The following is a 10,561-nucleotide window of genomic DNA, read 5'->3' on the forward strand; positions in this document are numbered from 1 at the left end:
TCTGTACTCAAGTGTCAGAAATTGCAGGTTCATATCCTGCTGATGAGATGTATAAGGGGCTATTATACTTGCATGCAATAAAATTTTCAAAAATACTAAGAAACTGCACACAGTGAGAACTCCTGCAGTGTGTAGGGACAGCAAAGGGAGTGGTGTGGTCCCCAAAGGAATTCCCGCAGTGCAGGGAAAGCATATCCTGGCATATGCAGCCCGAAAGCTGCCTCTCATGCAGCCCCTGGGGTAGGGTACTGCCAAAGGCATGAAGAGAAGTGGCCAGAGCACTTCATGCTTCGGAATTCTTGGCTGCAGGGAAATCTGTTGGCAGCGGCAGGGGGAAAGCTGCTGAGGGTTATGCGGGGGTGTGACTATTCCAGGAACAGGTGGGGCCTGTGTGAGCGCATTGTGCTCTAATGTACGCAGGAGGCTGCACAGGCCCCGAGCGCCTGAGGAGCCCGGAATCGGAGAGGTGTAAAGGGGGCTTAAAGCCCCGAGATCCTGGTCAGTGCCTTGTGTGCCATGCCTCTTGTGAGCGGCAGCACAGAGTCTTGCTCGTATCTTTCAGTCACAGCACTTTTTGTCAGTGAAGGTTTGAACTGTTAGTGGTCTCCACGGTCCACCCCAACCCACCGTCCAGCCTCCACCGCAAACCCTGCTTCGCCTCCAGCATGTATAATAGTGTTAAATATATAAAAAAGTGTTTTTAACTTTTAATGGGGGTTGAACTCGGAGGCTTGCTATGTGAAAGGGTTCACCGGTACAAAAGTTTGAAAACCACTGCACGAGACCCATCCTTCCCCTTTGAGACCCAGGAGTAGAACCCGGGCCTCATGGCTGGGCCTGGTATCCGGTCAGTTCCTTCGCTAGGGCAGGGACAGCCTCTCCTGTGGTGTCTCCGTCCTGCTGCACCATGGCAATGTCACAGAGCACCTGGACTGCAGAGACGCATGCTGAGCAGGGGGGTGTGGGCAGCCAGGTACCGCACTGGCTTCATCAGCGCCTGCTCTCTGGGCAGAGCCCATGACAGACCCACCTCCAGCCCTCCTGAGCCAGGCTGGTCCCTAAAAACCGCCTGTGGAGCCAGGCCGCTCTCAGAACCATCCCCCAGCAAGTGCCTCAATCAGTGCTCTTATCAGCCGCGCATTGGCCACTTGGCCTCTCCAAAGCAGCGCACATTGAAGGCACAGACCTTGAAGGTGGCCCGGGCAAGGTGAATCCTGAACTTGAACAGGAGCAGGGTGAGGGCCTTGTGGGTCAGTGCCCAGGCTGGGGGGCGGGTAGTAGAGGGGAGCAGTGATCTGGCTTATTGCTGAGTAGGTAGCTGGTACATAGGTCCTTTTGACTGGCAGATCCCAGGACATTCAGGGGAGAGAACAGCCTGGGCTGTGGTAAATCCCCTCTTCCCCCTCCCCTGCGCCCGCCCCTGTCCATGCCCTGGGAGTCCTGGCTTCTACCCCAGACTAGACCCCAATCCACTCCCAGTGCTGGGGATAGAGCGCAGGCATCCTGGTTTACAGCTCCCCCCATGAGCTGCAGTGCATTCTCCAGCTCTGGCCAGGTTTAAATCAAGATGGGGTGTTTTCCTAAAAGATGTGCTCTGGTTCCAGCAGGGATTAATTCAAGGCCTGGGTCAGGCAGGGGGCCAGATGTCATGATCACAGGGATCCCTTCTGGCTTTGAGACCTATGAGAACCTTGAGCTATCAGCAGAGCCCCAGGGCAGCTCATTGTAAGGTCTGACAGCACAGTCCTCATCAGCTGTGGATGTCTTGGTAAGAGGAGGAGCCAGGCTGATCTCCAGGTGTTCAGGGAGTTTCACCACCTGCAGCTGATCAGTGAGTAAAGCAGGGCCAGGAAGTATATTTAAGGGCCAGATCTAGGCCACACTTCCTTTTACGGGGAGGGTTATGAGAGAGAATCCCCTATGAAAACTGCTTCAGCTTGCTGCTAGTTTGGGGTTTTCCAGAACCTTCCCCACTCCACTGGGGGTGGGAATAGTCTTCTCATTTCCAGCCTCAGCTGATCCCTGATGAGTTTATCCCCCTTGGATTTTGGGCCAGCGTTGTCCTTTTGCTTCACTGGCTCTTTCCCTTCCTTGCTGTACTTACAGGGAGCAACCACATCTGCTCTTTTTAGGCCAAACAAGCCAAACTCTTTCAGTCTCCTCTGAAGAGTTGTGGGCGGTTTCCCTGAGCATTGTAGTTGTCCTGATCTGTCTTAGTTGGGATTCCTCTTTGGGACTCTGAATAGGACCTAGGATTCCAGATGAGGCCTGGTCCACAGAATTTAAATGTCTCAAGAGCTCCTGGAAATACATGGCCTGGTACATCAGCTGAGTATCACCTGACAATGCCAGCAGGAGGACAACCCTGTGGACTCTCAAGTCCCTAAAAGCAAGACCGGGAGGTGAGCAGAGACAGGGAGTGAGTTTGGGAGCCATATGGGCTTTGCTTGTTTTATCTGAATATTGTTACTCTTGTGCGTTGAGGGTAAAAGTTACTGTGGTTAAACTCCTCTTGCTTTGCCTGCTGTGCAGTTCCCACAGGGTTAAACTATAAACGGGAGCACCCATGGGGATCCCTGTATAAACAGCCCCTGCTCCCCACCCCCAGATGTGGCTGCATGATGCATCTCAGCACCAGGCAAGGGAGGTCCCTGTATAAACAGTCCCTGTGCCCCATCCCAGAGGTATGAGGATTCATACCCATTCCAGAATATGGGGCCATTAACTGTTGTTATGCTGGAAGGTGATAATGGCTCTTTGTCTTTAGATCAATCACAGACCTGAGTGTGTGAAAAGCATTTCTTTCAGCTAAGTGGAAGGAGCAATTAAATGCCCCTTTGTGTAGAGATAGCTCCGAACAATGGGGAGCCACCACCCGAGACACTGGGCCACGTGGCACAGCTCAGGTGTGTCTCTGGGACCGGTTGTAGATGCAGAGGCTGAGGGATAGGCTGTGTTCTGGGCAGACAATTTGCAGACAGTAAAGAAAGCCAGGCCCCTGGAAGTATGCAGAGAAATGGCTCCTTTGGGCATGGGTCAGGCCGGAGAAGCAGGCCTGGGTTTTGGAGCAAGGAAAGGGCCTAGGTCTGGGTGGTTTGATTCCCTTGAGGAACAGGACTCTGCGTGTTCACCGTGAGTAACTCGGATTGTGCCAGATAGAAATAGTTCAGCGCAGTCCCAAGTAACAGCAAACCAGGGGGGCCAAAGGAGTTACTGTAATGTTGGTGATCATGTGTATCTCATAATTCCCCTTCTGCCCTGACACTACCATAATGCTGCTGATGATGTGCACTATAAAAAGGGGAAGCTGTTACTGTAATGCTGTTGATAATGTGTACTTCATACTGGGGCACCTCCCAGGTGGTATGATAATGTCAGGGGGGGTGCAAAAGGGGGACAAGCAGAGGCATGCCCCCTCCCCAGTAATTGTCGGAGACACTCAACTTCTCCAGCCCCGAGTCTGCAGTGGTGGGGAGAACGAGCTCCTGCTGGAGCCGGGGTCGGGGGAAAGAGCAAGCTCCTGGCAGAGCGGGGGGGAGGGGGGAAAGGGAGCAGTGGGGCACAGTGCCCCCCATCCCAAAAAAGGGGTCATAGTTAAATTTCTGTGCATGTCCCTGGATAATGTGCACATTGTTCAGGGACAGGTGCTCCCATACAGGGGGTGCCCCCCAGGTACTATAAAAAAGGGGAGCCCATAGTTGCTATTGTAGTGCTGCTGATAATGTGCACTTCCTAATGGCCCCCACCCCCAGGTGCTACTGTAATGTGCTGCGATACTGTGCATGTCATAGGGTCTCCATCTTGGTTTTGGGCGTCTATGTGCTACCATAATACTGTTAATAATGCCCATGCCATAAGTGGGCCCTGATTTTGGTCAGTGCCACTATAGCCCGCACAACAGTGATCCCAAGCAGCCCAGCTGTGCAGCCTCCTGGCTGGAGCCTGCACCCCAATCCACTGCCCTGGGCCACTCCCCCACTCCAAACCCTCAGGGGCCCCATAAAAATTGAATAGCCCTGGGCTCACAGGAGAGTTAATCCGACCCTGATCAAGTGGCCATTCTTGGGCAAGGAAGCGGGGCAGGAACACACAGATCTGATCTTGGCAAATGACAGTATGAAACCTTTCCCCCACTAAAGTCTGTGTCTCCTTGCTCTCAGCTGGAAAGAGCTTTTAACCAGGGGTCACGCTCAGGAACATGGTTTCCAAAGGGTGATTGAGCTATGAAAGAGGGGGCAAAAACATCCCAAGTTATCTCTTTTTGTCTATCTCTCTTTCACCTAAGGTGACAAAAGAAAACACACGGGAACTTGGGAGCAGATCCTGCCCTGTAATTTGGTCAGCAATGCTACTGAACATCTGTGGTAAGAATTTAACCTTGAAGCGTTTCTAGTTTAAGATGAGAACTAGGAAGCGTTTCATGATTGACTTGTAACCATTTCTGACTATAATTTGTACTTAAAAAAAACCCTCTTTGTAGTTCAATAAACTTGTTTTGTTCTTTAATCACAATTCATCCAGCGTTGTGAATTGTGTGGGGAACTCCATTTAAGGTGTCGTAGTTGGATGCCCTCACAGAGGCAATGGACAGAATGTATCTGGACGGCTGGGGAACAGACCTGTGTCGGGATCACCGTGCACCTATAATTGAGGGTGCCGGAACCAAAGCGTGGCTGGTGTTTGCTAACAAGGCACTGGGGTCTGAATCGCTGGACACGGCTGTGGTGATTCACAAATGTTCAGGGTGTGACCTGCAAGTCGTTTGGCTGTTTGTGGCTCCCAGCCCTGCTTGGGAGCCACAGAAGCAAGGCATTGTGAGGCACCCCATGTTGCAGGGGAGGTTGTGTATTTCTAGGATGATTGTACAAGATAGAAAACTCATGTTACTAAAATCCAGCCCATCAGTTGGTTACAATTCTTCCACTTGTTGCTCCTGGGGGGAATTCTGCCCCCCTGTGTGTGCGCAGAATTTGTCCCTCACAAATTTCTTTGTTCTCCCCCCCTCCAGAAAAATCCCTTTTTGATAGGGAAGTCACAAGAGCGGTCATGCAACCTTCCCAGCGGTATGTTTTGGTGTCCAGGGCAGCTGGCAGAGAGGTAAACCATTGTGGGGCAGGGGGCAGGACTGGGAAAGATCTGGGAAAGCCATGGCTGGTAGCTCCTACCATGTGCTGGGCTCAGCTACTAGTCCCATCTGGGCTTGGGGGATGGGACTTCCTCTTCCCCTGCATGGCATCTGGGGTCATTTCAGACCCTCCCCCAGCTGTAGGATGTGCTGCATGCACATCCCGCCACCCCCACCCCACACTTCCTGCTCCCATAGCTCTTAAGCTGCAGGGGGAGGGATCGCTGTAGAGGGAGCTGCTCTCCCTGTGCCGCACCCCAGGCCCCCTCATACCCAGATCCTCCTGCTGAGCCTCACCCCCCCACACTCAGAATCCCCTGATGAGCCCCACTTATCCAGCATCTGACCCGACCACTGATTTCTCCCCATGCTCAGACCCCCACCCTTCCCAGTGTTGTAGGAGCAGCAGTGATCTGTATGCTATGTATAACTTGTTACTCAAAAGGTCTGTTACACGCACACGCACACTCCCTTTTGTCTCCTCTCCGTCTTTGAATTCCTGTCCAGTGGCTTTCCTCCACCCCTCCCTCCTGGAATCCTGGTGGGATGAATGGGCTGCTTAAACAGCTGGAAGATCAGAAGAGCTCCAAGGTAGACAAGGCATCTGGGACTCTAATTAGGCAGCATGGACACTGCCTGAGATGGAGTGTGACCAACAAGAGGTGGCCAAGTCATCTCTAGTCGCAGGCCATGAGGAGCAGGCCCTTAAAAGGGGGAAGAGGCCATGCGCTCAGGAGCACACTCACAAGCTTGTACCTCCAATGAAGACCCTTCGCCCGGACCTCCTGGCCAGCGGTTCGCTGCCTTCCATTCCATCGTGCCTCGGGAAGACTTGCCTTCATTGCTGCGCTGTGGGACACTTACCTTGAAGGATCCTGACATCTCCAGTGCTGTGCTTGTCCTGGGAGTGTGAGTATGAGAGTGTGACCCCCTCCCTTTTCTTTTGAGCTTAGCTATCAGTATAATAAACATGCTGCTCTCTGCCAAACTCTGGTGGGTCATTAGTCTTTCCTAAGCTTACTAGCTGACCCAATTTCGAGTAACATTACTAGTGGAGAATGTAGGCAGCTTAGTGGAGGGTTTGACCCAAGACTAGGTGTAAACTCCCTAGTGTTCCCCCCCATGGTCTCTTGAGCAAGTCTGGCTTGAGCCTATGTAAAAGGTGGTAGGCTAGCAACCCACTGCAGGGAGAAAAGGACACTGCTGCTAAGTATGCCACTGTGGGGCAAGGGGAAGAAAAAGGTGAAGCAGCCTGCAGGAGAAGATGCCCCCCCTTGGGGAGCGGTGCCGCTGCCCGGGGTGGTGGTAGAATGGCTCCAAAAGAAAGGGGCAGACCCCTGGATGCCGGGACGTTTCCACCTGGGAGGACAATACCTGAACCGGAGCTCATGTTGGATAAACGTACTTGTATACGGTCCCAATAAGGCGGGACTGGATCATGCAGCCGCTGTGGCAAGCAGGTTGGCAATGGCAGGCGGCAGAGAGTCAGCTTGCCACTGAAATAGATCCACTCAAGGACCGACGTAATGGGTTGGAGAAGGAACGGGACAGGTGGAAGGCGCAGGCTCTGACTGCTAGCGCCCAGGCTCCTTCCCTCTCCGTAGCCGCAGCACAGATGGCAGCAGCAAAGGGGGAGCGGCTGGACGTAGAGAGAGCCGCTCTGAGCCAGGCAGTCACCTGCCTGAGGGATCTGGTCCTGGAGGGGTCCGCCCGGGAGAACAGGGTCCGGGGGGGGGGGGCTTATTCAGCCTAGGTCGCTGCTGTTGGGATGAACTCCCGAGGGGGTGCGGGACCGTATGATGATTGGGAGAGGGGATATCTGGTAGACCCCGGATGGCCGGCCCCCAGACACTGTTGCAGTGGTCCAGAGGGTGGTCCGAAACTTGGGCAGCCCCAAGTACCGGACACCCTGTGGCAGAGAGCGAGTTGACTCCTGTACAAGCAACAGAGTTGGCAAAACCCCTGGGTGGCCCCTCGTGCTCCAGGTTCAGCGAGTGGGCCCGGGATATGGCGACCCTGTGTTTGGATCAGGGACTGAACCTAGCTGAGACCCCAGGGGTGTTAAAAGCCGGTTCCGGTTGGGAGGAGATTTAGCAGGGGCAGCTTGGCAGCAAGCTGGTCATGCCGCACACAGTAGTATCTTTGATATGTTATGCTCCAATAAATGTTAGTCTCTAAGGTGCCACAAGTCGTCCTTTTCTTTTTGCGAATACAGACTAACACGGCTGCTACTCTGAAACCTGTCATTTGATATGTTGGCGGGGATGGCGCCTGCCGTGGGGCCGTGCGTGTTGTTGGCAGAGCTTGTCTCGTAGAGAGAATGGTTCTCCTGGCATGCTGGTGTGGCAGCCACAGCGGGAGGGCAAGTAGCCCCGACCATAGCTCAAATAGCCCTGCCTCTGGAGGAATTGAGGCTGATCGCCCAGGGTCTCCCAGTCCACGTACAGCAGGCAATCAAGAGGTGGAGATCCGGGGAACCTGCGGATGTGGAAGCCCTGCTGGACGCAGTCCGGCAGGCTGCTCTCGTCGTCCCGCCTGTGCCACAACCACCAGTGGGCAAGGCTTGTAAGGTGGCGGCAGTAGACCGCAGAAACCCCGGGAGACCAGACCCTCGATCTGGAAACCGCAGGGGGCAGTCCTGCCTGCGAGAGAACCTCTGGTGGGTTTTGCTGGAAGAGGGGGAGGATATGGACACTTGGCATGGAAACCCCCTGGGGAGATGATGCTCCGGTGCATGCAGTTGGGGATACCCCTTCCTGCAGGGGAGCAGAGGGGCGTCCCAGCCCCGTCAGGCGCAGCGCCAGCTGGTGTGGATCGGCCCGTGCAAGCCCCTAAGGGAGCCCGCAGGAGGACGGATGCCTGGAGTACAGGTGGTGGTGGATAGCCACCCTGTCCCCTGATCGGGTCGGCATCTAGTAGTCCAAATGAGGGTAGGAATGACACGTACCCCCTTTGTGGCCCTGATGGATACTGGTGCAGCAGTTTGGCTTTTATCCATTTTTCCCTCTGAATGTCTAAAAGTTTGGTCAGTTGTGCTGGCTGCTTATGAGGGCCAGGAGGAGAGAGGAAGGTTGTTGTCAACACCTAGATGGGAGCTGGCAGATTTGGTGGCTCACCTCCCCTGAGTTCATTCACGGTTGGCAGGCGAAGTTATTCTAGGGATTGATCAGCTCAGAGAGCTCCATTTGGTGGTAGCTTGCGCCAGTCGCTGCATGTGGCAGGTCCCCGCAGTGGATTGGGGGGGGGAATCTACAAAAAGGGGTCTCTGGAGTGCTAACCGGCTCTGTTGGGGGTGGCAGCTGTGGAGGTCCCAGAGACAGACGAATGGAAAAAGCAGATTCCTGGAGTCTGGGCTAAGGATGAATACGATAGCGGTCTCTGGATGGGGAAGCCCATTGTCATTCAGGGTCCCCTGGTGCCACCCCGGAAACAATACAAGTATCCTCCTGAGGCAGAGCAAGCTGTGGGTGAGATACTGGAAACCCTGATACACCAGGGAGTGGTTCGTTTAACTACCTCTCCTTTCAACTCCCCCATCTGGCCAGTCCATAAGGCAGACTGGAAGACCTGGGGACTAACCATAGATTACCGCCAAACTGCTGCTTCACCCTGTGCCCCTGGCTCCAAAGAGCCAAGACCGATTTGCCTTTACCTTTCGCAATACCCAGGATATGTTCACCCAGCTTCCCCAGGGATTCCACAGTTTCCCCCACACTAGCCCACCAAGCCGTGACCAACACCCTAGATACCAAAAAGGAGTACTTGTGGCACCTTAGAGACTAACAAATTTATCTGAGCATAAGCTTTCATGAGCTACAGCTCACTTCATCGGATGCCTTCCACCAAATGCATCTGATGAAGTGAGCTGTAGCTCACGAAAGCTTATGCTCAGATAACTTTGTTAGTCTCTAAGGTGCCACAAGTACTCCTTTTCTTTTTGCGAATACAGACTAACACGGCTGCTACTCTGAACCCTAGATACCCTGACCCTCTCCGACTGGCCATGGGACCCCAGAGGGAAAATGAGTACACTGCAGACAACTCAAACGAGCAGGGTCTGCCGCAGTGGGAGCACTGTGCTAATTTGTTTCCAAGCTTCTATCTTTCAGCCTCCAAACCGGAATATCAGGAGAGCTGGTACCAACTGAAGAGTTACACAAGTACCATGACAGGTTTCAGAATAGCAGCCGTGTTAGTCTGTTTTCGCAAAAAGAAAAGGAGTACTTGTGCCACCTTAGAGACTAACACATTTATTTGAGCAGAAGCTTTCATGAGCTACAGCTCACTTCATCGGATGCACATGATTATAGTGCTGCAACAAAGTCTGTGTTGCATATTCTGTGTTTCTCTGGTGGATGTCCTGTGCTAGCATTGGGTCCATAGAGAGGGGATACTACACTAGACAGGGTAAATGCCTTTCCCCTCTCTCCTTCTCCCATCTCCAACCAAATCATCAATCATTTCCACCTCTGCTCAAAAGATGTTGGTCCCCAATGCATCAGGTTTATTTTTTAAGTTCTCCAATAATCATTTTGTTGATACATTTGTGGTATTACTTACATTTTCTTGTCTTGTTAATTCCACTTTACAACTGTAGTACTCCTACAAACTTTATTTAAGTACACATAAGGGTTAGGGTTGATTTTTGTTTGGCTATTGCAGCATCAAACTCGGGCCTCATTCAGCTTGTCAATGTACCCAATTATTGTAATGGTGATGGTTTTATTGTAGTCCCAAATATTATGATTGTTTGCATCTGTGTGTGTTATATCTGGTGTTTAGTCAATTGTAATGGTTTTATTATATTCACCTGGTTATGATTGTTTGGTTTGTTTTCAACAGATCACCTGTGCCCTACAATGACAATAACTACTGTAATGATCACAGATCAAGGGGTGGAGTGTTGTAGGAGCAGCAGTGATCTGTATGCTATGTATAACCTGTATGCTCAAAAGGTCTGTTACACCCCCCCTCCCCGCTTTTGTGTCCTCTCCCTCTTTGAATTTCTGTCAAGTGGCTTTCCCCCACCCCTCCCTCCTGGAATGCTGGTGGGATGAATGGGCTGCTTAAACAGTTTAAAGATCAGAAGAGCTCCAGGGTAGACAAGGTGACTGGGACTCTAATTCGGCAGCGATCACACACCCAATGCCTGGACACTGCCTGAGGTGGAGTGTGACCAACCAGAGGCGGCCAAGTCATCCCTAGTCGCAGGCCATGAGGAGCAGGTCCTTAAAAGGGGAAGAGGCCATGTGCTTAATGCATCCAATGAAGTGAGCTGTAGCTCACGAAAGCTTATGCTCAAATAAATTTGTTGGTCTCTAAGGTGCCACAAGTCCTCCTTTTCATGTGCTCAGGAGCACTCTCACAAGCTTCTACCTCCAATGAAGGCCATTCACCTGGATGGCCTGGCCAGCGGTTCGCTGCGTTGCATTCCAT

General features: G+C 52.6%; 1 long non-coding RNA gene across 1 annotated transcript; it reads left to right on the forward strand.

Annotated features, from left to right (window-relative positions):
* Positions 1–1,231: 1,231 nt before the first annotated feature.
* On the forward strand, positions 1,232–6,232 carry LOC119846330. Its single transcript, XR_005289842.2, has 4 exons — positions 1,232–2,402; positions 4,286–4,364; positions 5,009–5,097; positions 5,633–6,232. It is a non-coding gene; the product is annotated as an uncharacterized LOC119846330 (long non-coding RNA).
* The last annotated feature ends 4,329 nt before the right edge of the window (positions 6,233–10,561 follow it).

Source organism: Dermochelys coriacea, chromosome 21 (genome assembly GCF_009764565.3).
Source record: "Dermochelys coriacea isolate rDerCor1 chromosome 21, rDerCor1.pri.v4, whole genome shotgun sequence".
Lineage (NCBI taxonomy): Eukaryota > Metazoa > Chordata > Testudines > Dermochelyidae > Dermochelys > Dermochelys coriacea.